The following is a 20202-nucleotide window of genomic DNA, read 5'->3' as shown; positions in this document are numbered from 1 at the left end:
TTATAAAATACATATAAAATACACAAAATGTTACCTAGAGGAATAAAGGAATTAACATTTGTTGCAAACATACCACATGCCAGATGTTGTGCTTGGTACTTCATTTTAATCTTCAAAATGCCTGTATAGTCAATGAGATTCCCGTCTTATAGACAAGAAAATGGAAGTTCAGAGTCTCTTAACCTGTAGCCTTTCATGAATAGTGGTACAAGGATTCAAACCCAAGTAGAAAGCGAAAATCCTTGTAATGTTCCAGGTCCTGCATGTACACCTCCTACCCACACTTTATAGCTCTGATCTCATTATCTCCTCTCCTTCAGTCTCCTCCAGCCCTGCAAGCCTGCTCCCACCACAGGGCCTTTGCACTGGCTGTCCCTTCAACCCAAAACTACCACCCCCATATATAAATGGCTCATCCCCTCATGTTCTCATGTCTTGACTCACACGTTACCTAATCAGTAAAGTTTCTCCGATCATCCTGTTTAAAACCACAACCCACTCCCCAGTCCCCGTCTTTCTTACTCTGCTTTTTTCCTCCTGTAGTGTTTTCCACCCTCTGATGTTATCTTTATTGTCTGCTCCCTTGCTAGAATGTATACTCCACCAAGACTTAGATTGTTATGATTACCAAAGGGGAAAGAGGCTGGGGGAGGGATAAATTAGAAGTTTGTTATTAACATATACACACTACTATATATGAAACAGATAAACATCAGGGACCTACTGTATAGCACAGGGAACTATATTCAATATCTCGTAATAACCTATAATAGAAAAGAATCTTAAAAGAATATGTATATACATATATGTGTATTTATATATAACTGAATCACTTTGCTGTATACCTGAAACTAACACAACATAGCAAATCAACTATCCTTCAATAAAAAATAAAAATTTAAAAAAGAAAATGTAATGACAAAAAAGATCTGACTTACAATAACACCAAAATCACCTCCCCCCCACCGAAAAAACATAAATTATAAAACACCTAGAAACAAACTTAATGAAAATATGTAAATCAAAAAAAAGACAAAGATTGTTGTCGGTTTTGTTCTTTGATGCCTCCTCAGCAACGGGGACTGTGCTTAGCATCTAGTATGGGCTCATTAAGTATTTGTTACAATAAGTGAGAGACCTGATGACCTCAAAGCCTGTGCTCTTTCCTCAAATGACCCCAGTAATGAGCATCTGGAAATATTTTGAAATATTAGTCTAAATCTCTCTTGCTGCTCTCCAGTTTCTCCATCTCACCAAATAATGAGGAGCAAACCCTCCTGTCAACTACCTGTCTTGTGTTTATGTGACTGAGGATGGGAAGGGGCAGAACATAATTTCCCCCCTATCCTTGGCCATTTCTGTTGTATGTGGGCTGTGGAAGATGGCCTGAGTTTCAGTATGCGTGCGTGCATGCATGTGTGTGTGTGTGTGTAACAGCCTAGATTGCCATCCTTCTAATTCCCCCACAAGGGGATTGATAACTCTCTCTACTGGCCACCCCACAAACTTGGTGAGTGAACCTTGGTGCTGGGCAAGCATGGAGACTGAAGACCCAGGGGGAAGGAAAGGAACACTTTCCTCCTCTGCCTGCTTGTAGCCTCCCAGGCCCAAAGGAGAGGTCTGTTCTCTGTTTGACATTTGCTGTCTTGAAGGATGAAAGATAAATCTGAGCTTGGATTACATATTACATTTCTAGTTGGTTAAATTTCAGAATTTCATAATGAACAGTCACAAGGCTTAATGGATTTTGTGCCCTGCTCTCACTGTTGGATATTTGTCGAAATTCAGCGTGGAACTAATTCATCTTTGAAAGCCATCTTAAACTTTCTAATAACCCCTAAGCCTGTTGGAAGAAAGGCAATGACAGAAAACAACTTCTTATCATTTCATTTGTGTAGTTCTTTATAGGCTTGAAATGAACTCACTTTTTTTATTTTATTAAAAATACTTTTGGGGGGCTGACTTGGTATGTAATAAGGGGAAATAGGTGGATACAAAACCTTGGAAACAGTTAAATAAATAAATTTTTTTTTAATGCACAAGCTATCTATCTCCTTCCAGACTTTTTTCAGTGTGTGTGTGTGTGTGTGTGGTTACATACTAGAAGGAAATTTAGTAAGTTATTTCTGAATTGTAAGATTCAGGGTGATCTTTGTTTTCTTTATATGTCTGTATATTTTTCAAATTTTTTTTACCATGAAGGTGTATTACTTCTATAATCACAAGAGCAATTAATTTTATAATCATGTTTAAAAATTTTACATCATTTTCTTTGAATATCTATAGAAGGTATTCCCTATATTCTTCGTGTTGCTTTAAATCTATTTGCTCTTTCTGAAGCCCTGCCATGAAACTAAAAGCAACAATGTTTTCTAACCAAAAGACACTTTAAGATGTTCTTCCAAGCTAAAACAATAATATATTTTAAAAATCATAAAACCATTTATTCAATGGGGTCTTTTTCCTCTGGAACTAATGAAAATACACACCCACACACAATATATATTTTTTTAAACTTTGAAGAATGAATCCATAGCAAATACTCTCTGTCTCCATCTCCTGCCTCCCCACACATTCACATGCTTCATAATTTTTTAATTTCTTAATATAGTTACTGAAAGTCCTGGGGTGACATCTAAACTTCTTGTCTCCTCAATTTACAGATAAAGAAAACAAAGACTGAACTAGGAGAGACCGAAATGGAGGCACAGACTTTCAAGCCCAGGCTTTCACAAAGGTAAACTGCATACCTAATCCTTCCTAATAGATTCCAGAAAGAACATGGACGAAATGTCTCTTGATCTTCTTCTTTTTTTTTTTTTTCTTACACAAATTTAACACTTTGATTGCTTATGACCGAAAAGCAGTATTTAAAGAAACAGCACAGGTCACTTTTACTATATACAGCACAGTTAGCAAGGTACTACCTTGAGTAGCTGTTTAAAGGGATCACACTTCAAACGGTAATTGACCTAAATTCTCCTTCCTGCTCTGCACTCCAGTGAGTCTTGCCAATGTGCAGCCCTCCCAAGCATCTCACACATGGAAGAGATACAGTAGAGTCCTGGGAAGCATGAAAATCTACGCCACTGTGATTAAAACTAATTCAAACATTATTTTAATGCCTGTGTTTAGTTTGCTAAGAATTCTCAACTTTAGTGGGTGCCTAAGGGCTGACAGCTCCACTCTGGAATGAATCAGAATTTGATTTATAGAGAAGAACACTTTTAAGTGATTACACCTGCATTGGTCCCATCTGGTTGGGGTATGATGAAATGGAGTTCTATGTCTCTGCCTTCAAAGTATTTCTTATGATTTGAATTGTAAGCAACACTACAAAGCACACATATCTAAAAGAAGAAACTGAACCATGAACAGCTTGACATTACCTAATTTATTTGATTAATCCCACAAAGAACACCAGTGCAAGAACTCTTGGGGGCCAGGGTTGGGGGGCAAATAGATGGATACAAATTCAATCACATTATCTGGTGACGTTCTCATTCCAGGGTCATTTCGTTGCTTTGCCCCCATGTTGTATTTCAGCTTGTAAATTATCTACTAGTAATGTTCTTAGGAAAAGTGTGTGATTGGTTAATGTTCTTTGCAACCTACAGGATCACCAATTTAAAGTTTTAAATATTCAACACATTTACGGGTTGTAGAAATTCTGTCAGCATCAAATAACCATTGTTTCAAATGTTTTTGGAACAAAATGGAATCAACAAACATCTTTGGTACATAATCTTCTTTGAGTGTTTTTGCGGCTTTCTCCCATTATTTTGGAAAATAATATTGTTGCCAGCATTTCAGAACACGTACAGAAGCAGACTTGGCATTCAAGTTCTGACTCATTTATAAAGCCATATGTTACAAATCACAGCTTTCTGTTTGGTGGATCAAAGCAGATATTAAGTTGGAAGATTTTTGTATTACCTGAGGTATGTGCTAGCAAAGAAAGACATGGAAATCAAATTTCTTACCAATGTTCATATTTCTTGTCTGTGTCATTGTACTAAAGAGTGTTCTTGTTGTGTGTTCCTCAAACAAAACCATAGCCATTACCCCTTAAATTATAAAATTAAACAGGATTTTAAAAAGAGATATACACTAAGCCATTGTTACATAAAGAGTGGAGAAGCCAAAAAAAAAAAAAAAATAGATGGAATAGGCAGGTAAATGGCTGGGGGAAGGAAACAAAATCAAGTTCCTTGGAGCCTAATATTATATGAATATGAGCAAAAACCCATATGAAGTCACTTAATAATGAGGTCAAGAATGCTGAATAATTTAACATACCCTTGGATCTTGATTTGTGACTGTCCAAAACTAATATTTCACAAGCCACATTGCACCTTGTCACAGAGTCCTATTTCTCCCTCAAGATAATGCCCAAGTATTAATGGACCCAATTTGGTGGAAATTACCTAATTGGCTGCAGTCACTTCAACTTGAATGTGACATTTTGGATTGTTCTATAGTCACAAGGATAAGTTAGAAGCTCGAGCAGCAGACTTGCTCTTTGTGATAATTGCAGCAGAAGCTTATGTTATCACCAGAGCTTATTATTTTGCAAGTTGTACACTCAGCTTTTTGTAAAAATTGTACTGTAAGGGAAAAATCCCTGAGGAGGCTTCTTTTCTCTCCTGGTTTTTCTAACACCCCCAGAGGAGGATGACCAAACAAAATGCTACGTGATTGTGTTTAAGTGCACTTAATGACATGCCACCTGATAAAATATTTTAGTACCGTGGACTAAACAGTTCCTTAATTCTTTGTATTATTTAGGTTTTGTGCTTATTCAGTTAACCGAATTACTGGTAGTGAATAACATCAGTAAGGGCACTGTTTCTGTCTTGGGGAAATTGTGTACCTACCTCTTCATCAGGCAGGTAAATGAGGAGTAAGAAGTCTGCTTCCTGCTAGCATCGTCATTAGCTTCCATTTTTTGCCTAAGCATTGTGCCGTGAAAACAGTAAGCTTATTCTTGCACCAGACAGTGGACATCTTTCTCTGGTTAGTAAATCTTTGTATTTCTGTAATGCTTGATAGTTTCAGGAGAACATAACTTCCCTGCCTGTCTTTCTTCCTTCCTTCTATACTCAATGAGTAGACAAGATGATCCAGGCCCTGTGCTGGGCACTGAAGATACAAAGATAATTGAAACATAGTCTCTGTCCTCAAGGAGCTCCCTGCTTAAAAAGGGGAAAAAGAAGAAGAACCAATTCATTATAATCCTGTGCACTGAGTGTTCTAACCATGTGTAGTACAGAAAGTGCTAAGAAGTAAGGAAGCCTTACAGAGGAAGTAATTTGGGGGCCAGATCTTGAAAGATGAACAGATGTTTGCAACTGGAAAAGAGGGAGTGATGAGAGGGGATTGGTGGAGTGATTGCCTCAAGCAAAAGGGACAGCACTTGTGAGGACTTCAAGATGTGGAATAGGTGGCAGGTGAGGCCAGATCAAAAAGGATAATATGTGCCTTTGTGAATAATGGAATAGATAGATAGATAGATAGATAGATAGATAGATAGATAGATAGATAGATAGATAGGTAGATAGATAGATAATCTGCCCTGAGTTCCTGGCACAGAGCTTCTAAATCCCTTGGAACTTGCTGGGTGACAGGAGTATCTTTTTTTCTGATGAGGTGACTCTTGATGGGCTCTTGAGTAGCTTCAGGATGGGGGTTGGTCACCAGAAAGATCAAGCCATAATTAGAAGTTGGAACTTTCAGCTCCAGCCCCTATTCTCCAGGAGGGGGAGAGGGGCCAGAAATTGAGTTTAATAATTGATCATGTGTTATATGATGAAGCTTCTGTAAAACTCCCAGAAGTGTGCTGTTCAAAGAGCTTCCATGTCAATGGACACATCTATGTGCTGGGAGGATGGCGCATTCCAACTCCGTGGAAACAGAAGTTCTTGTTCTTGGGACGTTTCCAGACCTCACCCTATGTACCTCTTCATCTGGGTATTCATCTGTTCCTTTATCACATCCTTTATTATATGATAAACCAGTAAATGTAAGAAAGTATTTCCCTGAGTTCTGTGAGCTGTTCTAGCAAATAATTGGACCCGAGGAAGGGGTCATGGAAACCTCCAATTTGTAGCCAAGTCAGGCAGAAGTTGTGAGTAACCTGGGGACCCTCAACTTGCAATTGGCATCGGAAATGGGGAGCAGTCTCTGAGGAGTGAGTCCTTAACCTGTGGTACCTGTGCTAATTACCTTAGTAACAGAATTGAACTGAATTGTAGGACACCTAGCTGGTGTTAGAGAATTTTTGGTGTGGAAAACCCACACGTCTGGTGTCAGAAGGATTCAAAAAGTGTTGTTAAGTACGAGTAAAGGAAAACAGAAGAGTTTTCCTAGACAGCTTTGTCCCGGTGTCTGGACAAGTCAGCAAGCTTCTTTGAGCTTAGGATACATATTGTCTATTTAATAATTCTCCATGCAGCAATAATTTGATATTAATGCTATCATCCTTTTATAAACAGTTCATTACATATAGTGTTATATATTTTTCCTAGGCACTGGGTACTATTAGCCAATGAAAGCTAATGACAAACTATAGCCTCCTCTCTCAACCAATGAGCATCAGTGTACCATTCTGCAAAGTCTCACCCAGTGAGCGGGCTCCCATACTGCCAGAGTTGAGTGTCTTTTGCAATGCTGATGTTTCTTCTGCCATGATCCCTCTTTCTGCAATTATTTTTGCTCTGAGAAGCAGTTTTGATCCATATGGCTAATAAAAGGTGTGCAAGTGCTCGTGCTGGAGCAAAGAAATTAAAAGTATCATGTTGGGGGTTCAAACACAAGTGTAACAGCAGCTCAAGTGAATGTCAAGGAAATAGAGAGAGAGAGAGTAAGGATCATCAGGCAGTTACAGACCAGTGACAGTCTGACTTTGAGAAGGGCACCGTATAGAGCAGGGCATCTTGGGAAGACTGCACAAAGTCTGGCTGCAGGGACCTTGTGATCCCAGGGAGCCTGGGGGGACAGATTGGACATTGTCAGCCATTGCCACAATATCAGAAACACCTCTTTGTAAGGTCTACACTTTCAGGACCTCATGCAGCACTAATTCAGGTAGTGTACCCCTTTTCTGAAATGAGTGTACTCCCTATACAAAAAAAAGTAAATGGAGAATTCATGGCTTATTAAGGTATACCTCTGGGACTAGGCTGTCTGGGTTTCAAACTCAGCTCCACCGTTTACCAGCTGTATCACCTTGGATAATGAACCTCACTGACCTCAGTTTCCCTATCTGTAAAATGGGAATAACTACCACCTACCAAATGAATTTACTGTGAAATAGAATAATACTTGTAAAGTGTTTAGAATAGGGCCTGGCATATCCTAAATACTTGAAAATATTAACTATTACTATTACTGCTGTTATTGTTATTTAGTTTTCTGCCTATAAAATATGGGGAAATGACTAAACAATCCATGAGGTCCTTCCCAGTTCTAAAATTATCTGAATTTACCAATCCCTTTCGTCCGAGGGAAAAACTGTAACTCAGAGGTTTTGACTGACCTCATCAAGGTTACATGGGGAGTAAAAGTAAGATGCAAACCCCAAATTGGAACCCAGGTCTACCAGCCCCTAAGCCTGTGTCCTTGGTGCCTCTTTATGTAGCAAAAACTAACCAGAGCATCACCCAGGGGGGCCCCTTGATCTTCAACCTCCCCTCCCTTGGAGTCACAGAAACTCAGCCACTCGTCATTTCTGTTTTTGTTTTTTAACTCCTTCCATTGCTCTGCAAATCAAGAAGGAAACTGGCAAGCCTGGAGAGCAAAAGGGGATTTGTTTCATTGGAAGATGTAAAACTAATGTCAGAATATTCCTCCCAGCATTTACAGCTCAAGCCCCTGCTGTTGGTCCTAGAGCTGTTAGGAGATTGATCATCTTTGCAGAACAAGTGGTCCACTTTGCATCCAATGCTACAGTCAGTTTTCAGAAAAGACAAATCTTTGAGTTTGGTCCTTTGTTTTAACTAACCTTTGCTCTTGTTCTGTGTGGCTGGAATCCTACTCATACGTTTTCGCCTTCTGCCACAATTATGGCTGTACTGCAAGGGCTCAGTAAAAACAGAGGGGAGCAGGGAGAGGGAAGAAAGGGGAGGCAGAAGGGGAGGTGGGAGGGGACATATTTCTAGCAAACTGATCTATCCTCTAGTGTCAATTTTGGTAAATTTGGCTTCTGTTTTCTTTCTTACACTTTTGAAACCCACTTATATGTAGCAGAGACTTTGGGCTCTCACGTCTGAGAATGAAGCTTTCCTCTTTTGTTTATTATTTTTTTTTCCTTGTCTCTGTCCACTTAAGTGTTAAAATAATCATTCCCCTTTTAATCGCTGAGATATCTGTGCAGATTTCTTAAATAAGTATTTTTTGTTTGACTGAACTGATTTCATCAGAGGAGGTTAATGTGATCATTTTAATTTGCAAAATTTCTTCCTCTTTTTACTTCTTCCACATTTGATTCTGAGTGCACATTTAATAATTTCTGATGGTTTGTGTTTCAGCATCAGCTGGATATGCAGAATAGGCTCTCAACAGTCTCAGAATTTGATTATGACCAAGGAACCACTATTCTATAAACACTGAAAATTGGAAATTATCTCTAGAGCTGTTTGTTAACGAAGTCGAAGGCTAACCTTTAGGGCTCATTAAAATTCCACTGATGAAAACTCTCTCGCAGGTCTCTCTTTCATGAATCCTGTTACAAGTGCTGGTGTGTGGAAATCGGTCTGGGTCCTCCCCTCTTGCCCTCCCCTTTAATCTCTTGGTCAGGTTTAGGTTGAGATTTTTAAAGCTTATAGGTTTCTCTTTCTCCCTACTCAGAGTATGTGTTTTGAATCCAAACAAACACAAAGGGGTCTCTGAATGTGTAACTCTTCCTGAGCCCCTCTGACCAGGCAGTCCTGCTGAACCTGCCTTCCCCCATTAATAAAGGAATGAAGTCATTCGGGGTAATTAAAAGGGGCAAAAAGAGAGATATGTTTTCTGTACCTGACAGTAGAAATAAATATGGAAGCAGGGGAGATAATCACAAACCTCAAAGTAGAGTGCACAATTGGTGGAATGCAATGAGTTGTTTTAACAAGTCTATTTGCTAAATGACAGTCAGTTAAAATACAGATTCTTATCAAGAGATCCCTGCTTGGTGACAGCAGCCACTCTCCTGTCCTGCTGGCAAACAAGACCTTCTAAATCCTGCCAAAGTGCTGCAGCATCTGTGTGCAAAAGAGCATTTGAATTCACCTGGTACATCTCTGTAAAAGAAGGACGCTATTAATGGCATATAGCATCACATTTACTGCTGCTAAACAGATGGGAAATAATTGTTTATGGAATTTGTATTTTAATCGCATTAAGGTATTTGGCAGGGAGATCCACCTAAGTACACAATTCAAAGCCTGCCTTTGATCTGAGCCCCTTAGGGGCATTTTCCATGACTGATAAACTACTCCTCTGAGTTCATAGGCAAATGATAAAAATGATAAAAAGGTAAAAAGAAAAAGGAGAAGAAGAAAGCCAGGCACCAACCTCCCATTTGAGCACTTTGTCTCCTTGGAGAATCAGACAGGCTAGCCAGGCTTGCAGTCATGCTGACGACTCAGCACACATCTTACCCAGTTATACACCCACACAGGGCTCAACATGAATGCCCTCCTCTCTCACCTCCTCCTTCTCCCCTTCCCTCCTCCTCCTTGCACGCAAACACACACACGTGCTTTATGCAAGAATTCATATGCTCTGTATTTTCAGAGATTTCTACTGCCTTTTATATGAGCCAGTTTAGATGTTTATAACGTATTTATCAATAATAGACCTTACACATATTTTCCCTCTTACCCTTCACATATTTCTTGGTTAGCACTATAATGTGACGTGATAGAAATCAGAAGCTTTGCCTTCAATGAAAATGAGTGTTTTAATTATGAAATATTTTGTCTTTTAAACATTCTGCAGTAAATTCAGCTGAACACAATCATAGGCAAAACCAAACTGTTAACTTGTCAATTTCCCTCTTACCAAGACCCAAAGAACAGATATCTAGTGTAGAAAATTTGATAGCTACTGAAAGAAAGGATTCTATAGATTCCCATTTCGGAAGCACAATCCCCATCTTTCCTCTTCTTGATATGATTGATCAGACACTTCCCTCCCTTTTTAGAATAAAGAGATCTGAGGAGGTTTTAAATTCTTGGATGGATTTTTTTGTTGGTTTGTTTGGTGGATTTTTCCTTCTCATTCTTTCTCCTCTGCAGAACACAACTAGTAAATGATTGGATCTTTGACAGAACAAAGGTATTTTTGATGGGCTCTGTAATCTAGCGCGCTAATGCGCCCAGTCCCCTCATTGTCTTGCTGTCTGATCCCATCCCTTCTGCCAGACAGTCACTGCAGGATGAGTCACTTTTAATGTCTGATAATCAAGGTGAATTTTCAAAAAGCTGCCATTTTGGAATTATGCACTATATCACAGTGTCAGGAACAAGAGGAGGAGGAAGGGTGAAGGAAAGGCAAAGATAGACACCTACTGCACATTCGGAGAACTGCAGGTCACAGCCAGCACGGTGCCAGACAAGATATGTCTGGAGGGTCTAAGTCGATCAAGGCATCCATAATGAGAAGGAGACTATGTTAATTATAAATTAAAAATAACTTCTATGATAATGAAGATTGTATGCACAGGAGAAAACGTCTTAGTTAAAACAGACTGGAGGCATGGAATTAAGCACCACCCATTTGGGGGTATGGATTCTGTACTACTGAATATAATGTGGTCCATTTAAAAACCTAATACAAACTTACATTGGAAAAAGAATAGAAGTGAATTGTGGCTGTCTCTGTGGATGCTGTATTGTCTGCCGTCCTTATTTAAAGCAACATCAGCTAAGGGAGGTTTACGTAGCAGATGAATGCAGCCTCCCTTCAACTAAGGGAGACTGGATATTTCTGGAATCATTTAAAGGACTGAAACCTTTTTTCCCCCATGCAATGGCAAGGGAGATATTGGAAATCCCAGGTAAACAAAGGCCAATCAAATATTCTTGCAAGCCTTCGACTATACAAATACACGTTGGTCAATGTCTTCTCTAAGGTAATTAACTAAACCCACTGTTACGTTTTGTGGTTCTGGATTTTTTTTTAATTGTTGGCATTGTATTAAATAGTAGGGTAGTTGAAGGAAAATGATGTAAGAATAGCCTGCTACTTCTGTTTGTTATTCAGATAAGTGAACGCCTATAAATAGAAGCAGGATGTTTTGACTAGGGAAATGCTGTCCTCATTACAGCTGGGAGATGCTGGGGTGATTTAAAGCTGAAGCTTCAAAGCCTTGTCCTGCTTTATAAAAGCATCAGTGTTTTCATGGCTGTTTCAGTGGCCAGTCAGAATCTGCAGGTGCTTCATCTGTCCTGGGGGAGGGAGGGAATGACATTTCTGAGAATGCTATTTTGTAACCATGATGAATGCTTACATATTTCCTCTATCACAGGTATTTAAATACCTGCATATCTTCTTCAGCAAAAGTCATGTGTAGATTATTCTACCTTGTTATTGTCTACTGAAGTTAATTAGTCCATTCTCTCCCCATTCTCCACTCCTACCTTCACCACTATCAATTGCACATACACATACACAGTACTTAACAGACAGCTGCAAAATAAGCAGAGAAAAGAAAATATTTGGCTACCATGCTGCTGTTCTCATGTATATAAAAAAAGATTAGACATATAGAGAATATTTGAGATGGAAGTAACCCCTGGGAGATCTTTTCGTACTACCCTAATTCTACCAAAACAATAGTGAAATGACTTGTCCTAGGACACTCAGCCAGAGAATGTCAGATGCCAGGCTAGCATCCGGGTGTCTAACTAGCTGTCTGGCTTTCTTTCCACGGCAGCATGCTCTCTTCCCATTAAAAGAATCAGGTCCCTGCAGCTTGGCTAAACAGTGATTAATGCACAGATGTCACAATGAGACAAAGAAAAACCTGAGGAAAAGATAAGAATCATATACATTTTCAACCATGATACAAAGGAATAAAATAGAAAATAGTATGAAATGAAGAAAAGCAAAATGTTAATAGAACATCTATCTAACAAAACGATCTGCCTAGTCAGGAATTCTATTAGAAGGCAGAATTGTCCTTTGAGGAAAGAAGCAGAAACATTTGGAAACAGCCAAGAAAGCAAATGCTGCTTGCAAAAGTCACATTGATTTATTTCTCTCTATATATTTTCATCTGAAATATTAGAATCATTCAGTCATTCAAGCATGGATTCTCACTGTAGAAAGTGCAATCCTGCCTAGGCTCTGTAAATTAGTAACACTGTAAATTAGTGCAACTAGGACTGAACCAGCGTTTCCTTCTTTTCTTCTAGAATTTAGATCCTTAGAGGGTACAATCCTGCCTTGCTCTCTGAGGAAAGGTCTACCTGATATGACCTGATAGATATTTTTGCATCTACAATTTCTCTTTTGCTATATTCTGTCTCCTATTACACTAATCTCTATCTGAAATGTTCTACACATTTTTATTAAAATATCTCCTTGATGCTTGAGAGTCCTGAGTTCCTGAGCCTGAAACCCTTGCATCCTCAAGTGTATCGCCTTTTTTACTGTGAAACCTGATGGATTTTCTTGACAAACACAATGACAACAGAAACACTCTTAGAGGCATTCGATAATATAATGATAAACCAGACAATATTATAAACCAGACCAGGTCCTCCCAAGTATCTCTGCTTTTCCTTTAAAAGAACCTAAAGAAAGGCTGCACTAAGAATTAAAAAGAACAGATAAAATTTATATCAATTGAGAATGTGTTTTAGCCTGATAGAGAATCTTTGTTAGCTAAAGGGAGGATCAAAAGATCAGGTATTGTGTTGAAAATCTTAATAAGTAAGATGGAGGATAGAAAGATGATAGTCAATAGACAACAAAAGTGTTTATAAAAAAAGCAAATTTTGATTCCTTCAAGTATCAAAACAAGTGGGTTTTCATAGTCTCTCTATTCTTATTGTTTGCTTCTGAGGAAGAAAAAAATTGAATATATATCTGGCTGGTCGGGTAATCACAGACACATGGTGTGTATGTTTGCTCTGGAGAGCTATCAGGAGTATTAATGGACTTCTGTGTCAGTGTCCTGTCAGGAATTGGTTTTCCCAACCTCAGCACTATTAACATTTGGGGCTGGATAATTCTTTGTTGGGGGAGGAAGTAGAGGCAGGAAGGGGGCTGTCTTGTGCATTTTATAATGTTTAGCATCATTCCTGGCCTCTACCCGCTAGGGGTCAGTAACACCCCCCAGCTGCAATAACTAAAATGTCTCCAGACATTGCCACGTGTCCCCTAGAGAAAACCATCAGACTAGAGGGAATGGTTCTCATTTTGGAAAATAGGCTCAGTTGTCCAATGTTTTGGACAGTCCTACTTATACAATAAGCCATGTTTCCTAAGATTTGTTCAAAACATAGCAGTCACCTCATGGTCCCTGATGTTTCCAATGGATTGACTAATGGCTGGTTCTCCCACAGAACTCAGAGCTCAAGTTATGAGGGAGGCATGTGTCAAAGAGAATTGAGCAATTGCTTATTGACATACAGAGTTGATAGGATCAAATAGATACAAAGCCAACCACATTTCTGAAGGAGATATAATGTCAACAAAACATTGTGAAAAAAATTAAAGACCTAAATAAATGGTCATAGATTGCAAGGTTTAATATAAAGGCTGCAACACTTCCCAAAGAGCCATCACCATAGATTTTTTAAATACAATTATCTGAGACAAAAATGACATTGAAGCCCCCAGTCTTCTATAGAAAGCAGGCCAATTCACACTAGAAAGCATATTTTTCAGTCCCCTTTTTAGATATGGCCAAGCGGGATGATAGAGGGGAAAGGAACCTCTCAGAGCCATGGAGAAAAATGATCTGGGAAGCTCCCCCAGGGAGCAGAACAACAGGCCAAAGAACAGTCCGTACCCCTAAGGGGGCCTTTACCATGTCATTCCACAAAGATGTCAGAATTGCTATGAATCAGTGACTGCTGCATGATTTCCACTTTACCGTTTCTAAGTGGGAGTGTTTATTATAGTTACCTTATCCCTCTATCACCACTATATGTTGGGCATGTCAGGGGTAGGTACCTTGGCTTGTTAGTTTATTAGTGAATGGATCAAGAGGAGCCATATGAGATCCAGTGCTTTGAGTTTGAAATGTCATTGGATAAGACTTTGGGGTGTCTTCTTTAAAGAAGAGGTGGAAGTATTTTGAATATAAAATAAGGAAGTAAATATTTGTCCCCAAAAGAACAGACTGAGGCAGATTTTATTACTTTTCTCAATTATTGGCTGTCCTTCCCTATGGAATGATTATACATACTGCTCATTTTTCTTTTGACTTTCAGCACCTATCCATATGGGTGACTGTCTCTTTGATATTAAGCTTGATCATAAGACTTTCTTTTGCCAATGAAATGTGGATAGAATTAATGTGTACAACTTCCCAGAAGATTAACCATGTTATGGTTCAATCATCACTTCTTTTCCTCCATCACTTTGTCCAACGGAAAGCATTGAATAGACACTATCAAATCAATTCAGAGATTTCAGTAGAAGGAAAGATGGCCATGATCTTGGTTAGGCCTTGAATGTGAGCCTTTTTAAAAATCAGCCTTGTTTCTCAAAGCATTATTCAATTTTATCTTTTGCTGGTTGCAAATGAAAATTAGTTGCACTTTTCGATTTCATTTACAAATTAGAAGATTCTTTCTTGAGCACTGTCATTCTTGTATTACCTTGTTAAATGTAAAAAATAGAAACTAAGTTACACTAGTAACATTCTGTTTCTTATCTTCTTCACCTAAATCCACAAGCTAATTAGGTAGATGATCTGCTTTCCTGAAAAAGCCAGATGTAAGCAATGCGATTTTGTTTGTTTGTTTTATTGAAGTATAATCGATTCACAGTGTATTAATTTCTGGTATACAGCATAATGATTCATATGTATATATATGTATATGTACATATATATTCCTTTTCATATTCTTTTTCATTATAGGACATTATAAGGTACTGAATATAGTTCCCTGTGCTATACAGTAGGACCTTGTTTATCTATTTTGTATGTAGTAGTTAGTATCTGCAGATTTCGAACTCCCAATTTATCCCTCCCTACCCCCTTTCCCATTGGAAACTATGTTTGTTTCCTATGTCTGTAAGTCTGTCTCTGTTTTGAAAATAAGTTCATTTGTGTCCTTTTTTTTTTTTTTAAGATTCCACATATAAGTGATATCATATAGTATTTTTCTTTATCTTTCTGGCTTGCTTCACTTAGTATGACAATCCCCAGGTCCATCCATGTTGCTGCAATTGGCATTATTTTATTCTTTTTTATATGGCTGAGTAGTATTCCATTATAAATATATACCAGATCTTCTTTATCCAGTCATCTGTCAATGAACATTTAGGTTGCTTCCATGTCTTGGCTGTTGTAAATATTGCTGCTAAAGAACATTAAGATGTATTATATTTTCTTACAATGATTCTACCTTATAGAGTTAATCACTCTGTCCTCTGTACAATATCTGTACCTTGTACAAAGTCCTATCTCTGCATGTCTCCCACCATTTTGTAGTTATTTGTATACATGTCTGCCTCTGACACCAGAACATAAAAACAAAGACAGCATTTTATTAACTTTGTATCCCCAATGCTTAAGACATATTCAACATGTGCTTGCCATTCTGAACTCCCTCTTCCATGGAACCTCTCTTTTTCACCTGTTTCTCAGGGCTATCTCCCTGAAGTCTTCTCTCCTCTTCACATCCTTTCTTTTCACTATCCCTCTTTCATCAGTATTTCTTGGCTCTTTTAACAATAATGAAACAACGGTAGATCTGAGAAGCTGAGATCTTCATCTGCTGTGTAAGCAGACTATCCGTGTCTTTTCAGAGAGAGACAGCTGCCCTTGTATTTAGAATAAGGACAGCACAAAGCCTGCATATAGCTCATGCTTGATGGATATTTTTTGTTCAATACAGGCTAAAGAAACCTGCCCTATAACTAGTGTTTCTATCAGTGTGACTATCAAATCAGACATCGTGATAATTGATTGAGATCTGGGTGGGATGGAGAGACATTCTTAATGGTTGATTGACTGAAAAATCCATCACTAAACAATAATACAGTCAAATGTTATATTCACAGCTTATATATTTCTGATGAGAGTTTTTAATCCACACAGGCATTGTTTTTCTAGAGGTTGACTTGAAGCTCACTGGTTTGATAGGTATTTTGTCATAAAAATCGTGTCAACTTGACCCAACTAGAGATAGAAGTTTTCCAAGACCCAAACAGCCAAAATGTTTCAGATTTGAAAAAAGATATATGAACATTAATTAACAGATTAGTGTCTTCCCAAGAGTATATCTTAGTGAGAAAAGTTGTTGCCATTTATCTTGAATAAATCCTTTAAAACAGTGTTACTCAAAGTGTAGTCCATGGACAAATGCCAGTCTGTGAACTGTTCATTATCCATTCATGATGAGATAAATACAAAAATTAAGAATGAGCATTTAGAAAATTTTATAGCAGCATGACAGTAATTTTTTGTCTGGGGAATCTAGTTATAAAAACAGGCATGGTATTTTGTATTTCTTTTATATTTCATTTTTCTAGTATTAATTTTATTTTGTTTTATAAAAATATTAGTCTCTGATGATTTGGATATTAAAAAAAAAAACTGTTCTTTCCCACAGATAGCTTGGTAAATACTCATTGAAATACTATGTTTCATCTCTGCTTGTTTGCTAGTCTTACTTGCTTTATTGCAATCTCCAGACTTCATTCCATTTTCTACTCACTGCCATTTTCTCTGAACATGCTAAATATAGATGGTTTTCTCTCTTTAATTAGCAGGCAGTAGGTGTGTTAGAGATACGAAGCACTGATAACACCCTCATTTAAAGCAGTTGGTATTTGGGGATTCATTGTGGTCATGAAGCTGAGAAAGCCCCATGCCAGTCCCTTTAACAATGTATTTATCCTTTAGAGTGTGGAAAAGTTTGTTCCTGTTGGTTGTGACTTTGGCTTCTGAAATTATTGAGCTATAATAGGCTTTAATAAATGATCCCTTCCCTGCCATGTTCACAAAGACCATGTGGCCCTTGCAACGCTGGAGAAGTTCATCTTAATCCACCATGCCCTTCCAGCATTACTAACCCCCACATCATCTCTGCACAATCCAATAAATGTCGGTTCTCCATGAGTATTATTTCAATTGAACTGATATATTGTTCATTGTTATATTTCATTTGATTCTTGTGCTGAGCAGTCAACCTGTCTCCAGGAGAACTATGTTTAACTGATTATGTCTTAACCTATGACATCATATTTTTTAAAGAACATGATTTGAAGACATTGATATCTATTGCCGTTTACAGCTCCCTTTCATCCAGATTGATTATCTGCTCATGACAGGGATGTGAATGATGGAGTGGAGAGAGCAAGACCAAAATCAGGGAGACCAGTTGTAAGATTACTGCAATAATCCAGGCAAGAAGAATAATGAGGGGCTGATTTAGGACAGTGATGGGGTGACGGAGAAGAAAGGATGAGCGTGAGGAAGAGTTAGGCACACAGACAATAGGATTTGGTGTCTAATTAGATGTAGAGGGTAAGAATGAGAAAAAGTTGAAGATAACTCCCCAGTTTTTGGCCTGGAGCAACTAAATAGATGGTGATGAGACAGGAAGGTTGGGGGAGGAACAAGTTTGGAGAAATATGGAGAGAGAGGAGATGATACATTCAGCTTTGAGCATATTGAGTTTACCAGCGTGACATCCACGCTGTTGGATATATGAGTCTGAAACTCAGAAGAGAAGTCTGGGCTACAGGTTTGGATTTTTGAAGTCACGGATGTATAAGTAAATAAAACTAAAGAACTGAATGAGGACATAGAGATGTGTAATATTTTAAAGTGCCTTAGAGCTGTTTCAGTTTATTCAATTTCCCTTAAAAGTTAAGATGTTTATAACTATGGTTTCTCTATCTTTCGGGAGGTGGAACAGGATAATCTAGTTGCATACGAATAGTTTACATACGGGCATTATGGGATTCTATGAAAAGCAAAGCTAATCAGTGAGATCAGTTGAAATATTTTTTAAATATAGAACTCTGTCTTCTGGTGCAGTCCAGATTATCCACATCCCCCTCATCCAGTGCTCCTCATTAACAGGAACAACACACAAATGTATGTATGAAGATTTTATGTGTCAAGCCATTTGGTTCAATTCAGTCATCACATGACCCCCCCCCAAGGATATCAATAAGCCTATGTCCAGATGAGAAAATGAACTTAGAGATATTACATGAATGGAAAGTGGCTAAAGTCACCATACTTTAGCATTGTGAATCTCCAGCCATCTGGTAACTTGGGGTATTGGACAGGAACATACTCAGAGCCCTACTCTGCACTGCATGGTCACCCCACATGCTGATACCTCTGTCTGCCTCAACCAAATTAGGCACCAAAAAATAGCCAATGTTTGAACCACAAAATTTTTGTGGTTCATGCATTGGCTTCTTTAGCTACACCCCCAAACACAAATAGGAGATACTAATGGACACAGGAGAGAGAGTTGTGTTTCAAATGAATGTCTTACTGGTTTGGGGGGGAAAAAAATTACCAAAAGTGCATCAAGAGGCCTGGAAATGTTCACCATATTTCACCCTATTTCACCCAGTAATCCTGATTGTACAAAACTCTCCTAAGGAAATAATCAGAAAGGCACCCCAAAATTTATTTATAATGAATAAGCATCTACAAGTCCCAGGCACTATGCTGAGAACTGGGAATGTATCTGTCAATAAGTCTCTATCCTCTAAGAGCTCACGGTCCAGAGTACCAGGGGATGTGGTGCCCACAAAGACAAAGAACTTGACTGGGTATCATGAGAATAGGGAAGAGGAGGATCTCGCCAGCCTGGGGCAGAGAAAGCTTCCAGGAAGAAGTGGTATTTGGGCTGAGGTGATAGGAGGTATTAGACTTGGGAAGACAGAAGGGAAGGACACTCCAGAGAGAAGCAACAACACAAGCAAAATGGTAGGAAGAAACCTACATCAGAGTCTTTCAGGAATGGGCAGTTTGGAGATGTCACACATCATGTTCTGGAGACTCACTTTTACTCTGTAGGTCAGATATTCTTCCAGTGTGTCCAGAGTAGCCCTAGTGTTTCTCAGAGGAACTTTGGGGGCCTTTGTCAACAGGAAGGTGGGGTGGGGCTGGAAAGTGGTCCAGGCTCTGAACACCACCCCTAGTTCCCTAGGAAGTTTTACTTAAGATAGTTACAGGGAGGCGTCCAGTGCTGAAAAGAAAGTTTGGAGGCTTTTAATGAAGAGCTCTGGGAAATCTTTAAGCAAGAGAGTAACCAGAATAGATGTACATTTCAGGTAGATTACACTAGTAGCTATGGGAAGGATTCCTTTCTCAATATTTACTTACAACTAGAAACAACCTAAATGCCCAATAATGAATGTGATAAAATAATAGCAATAATAAATAACTACCATTTATTGAATGCTTCCTGTGTGCAGACACAATGCTAAGTGCATGTATACTCCATACCATTTAACCTTGATAGAAATCACATGAGGTGAGTATTATCAGTATTTTATAGATGTGAGAACTAAGGGTAAGTAGCTAGTTTTGCATCACCCAACCGTTAATGGGTGGGGTTGAAATCACAATCCGTCTGACTCTTAAGGGCATGTCATTCTGCCTCCTGAGTTATGATAAATCCACATGGGGAAATGTTATTCAACCCTTTAAAATCATGTTTTCCAAGACTATTTAATTATATGGGGAAAACATCTATAGAATAATGTCAAATTAAAAACCTCAAGTACAAAAAATAGAATCATTCCAATTTCATTAAACATATTAAAATTTTCAAAATATTTATCACTGAGTAATAGAACTTCATTCTTATATTTTTCCTCCAAATTTTCTAGAATGAGCATATGTTCCTTTTATCATTAGAAGCATAACAAAAAGTTATATACATATATTTTAAATATCTTATTCAAGATGAATTGCTGTCATCACTCATTCTCCTCCTAGACTCAAGAGGAAGGATCAGTTAGTGCTCTAACACATCTTTCAGAACAACAGTAGGAAGTACG

The 20202-nt window shown here is 38.3% G+C and overlaps 1 protein-coding gene across 1 annotated transcript in view; it reads left to right on the top strand.

Annotated features, from left to right (window-relative positions):
* The window catches only part of PMFBP1 (polyamine modulated factor 1 binding protein 1), a 172282-nt gene that overhangs the window by 55668 nt on the left and 96412 nt on the right, over positions 1-20202 (top strand). Inside the window, exon 4 of the mRNA XM_031458165.2 lies at positions 2664-2737. The gene's annotated coding sequence lies outside the window, so the exon portion shown is untranslated. The remainder of the gene's footprint in view (positions 1-2663; positions 2738-20202) is intronic.

This window comes from Camelus dromedarius, chromosome 9, assembly GCF_036321535.1.
Source record: "Camelus dromedarius isolate mCamDro1 chromosome 9, mCamDro1.pat, whole genome shotgun sequence".
NCBI lineage: Eukaryota > Metazoa > Chordata > Mammalia > Artiodactyla > Camelidae > Camelus > Camelus dromedarius.
This window is presented reverse-complemented; position numbering and strand designations above follow the sequence as displayed.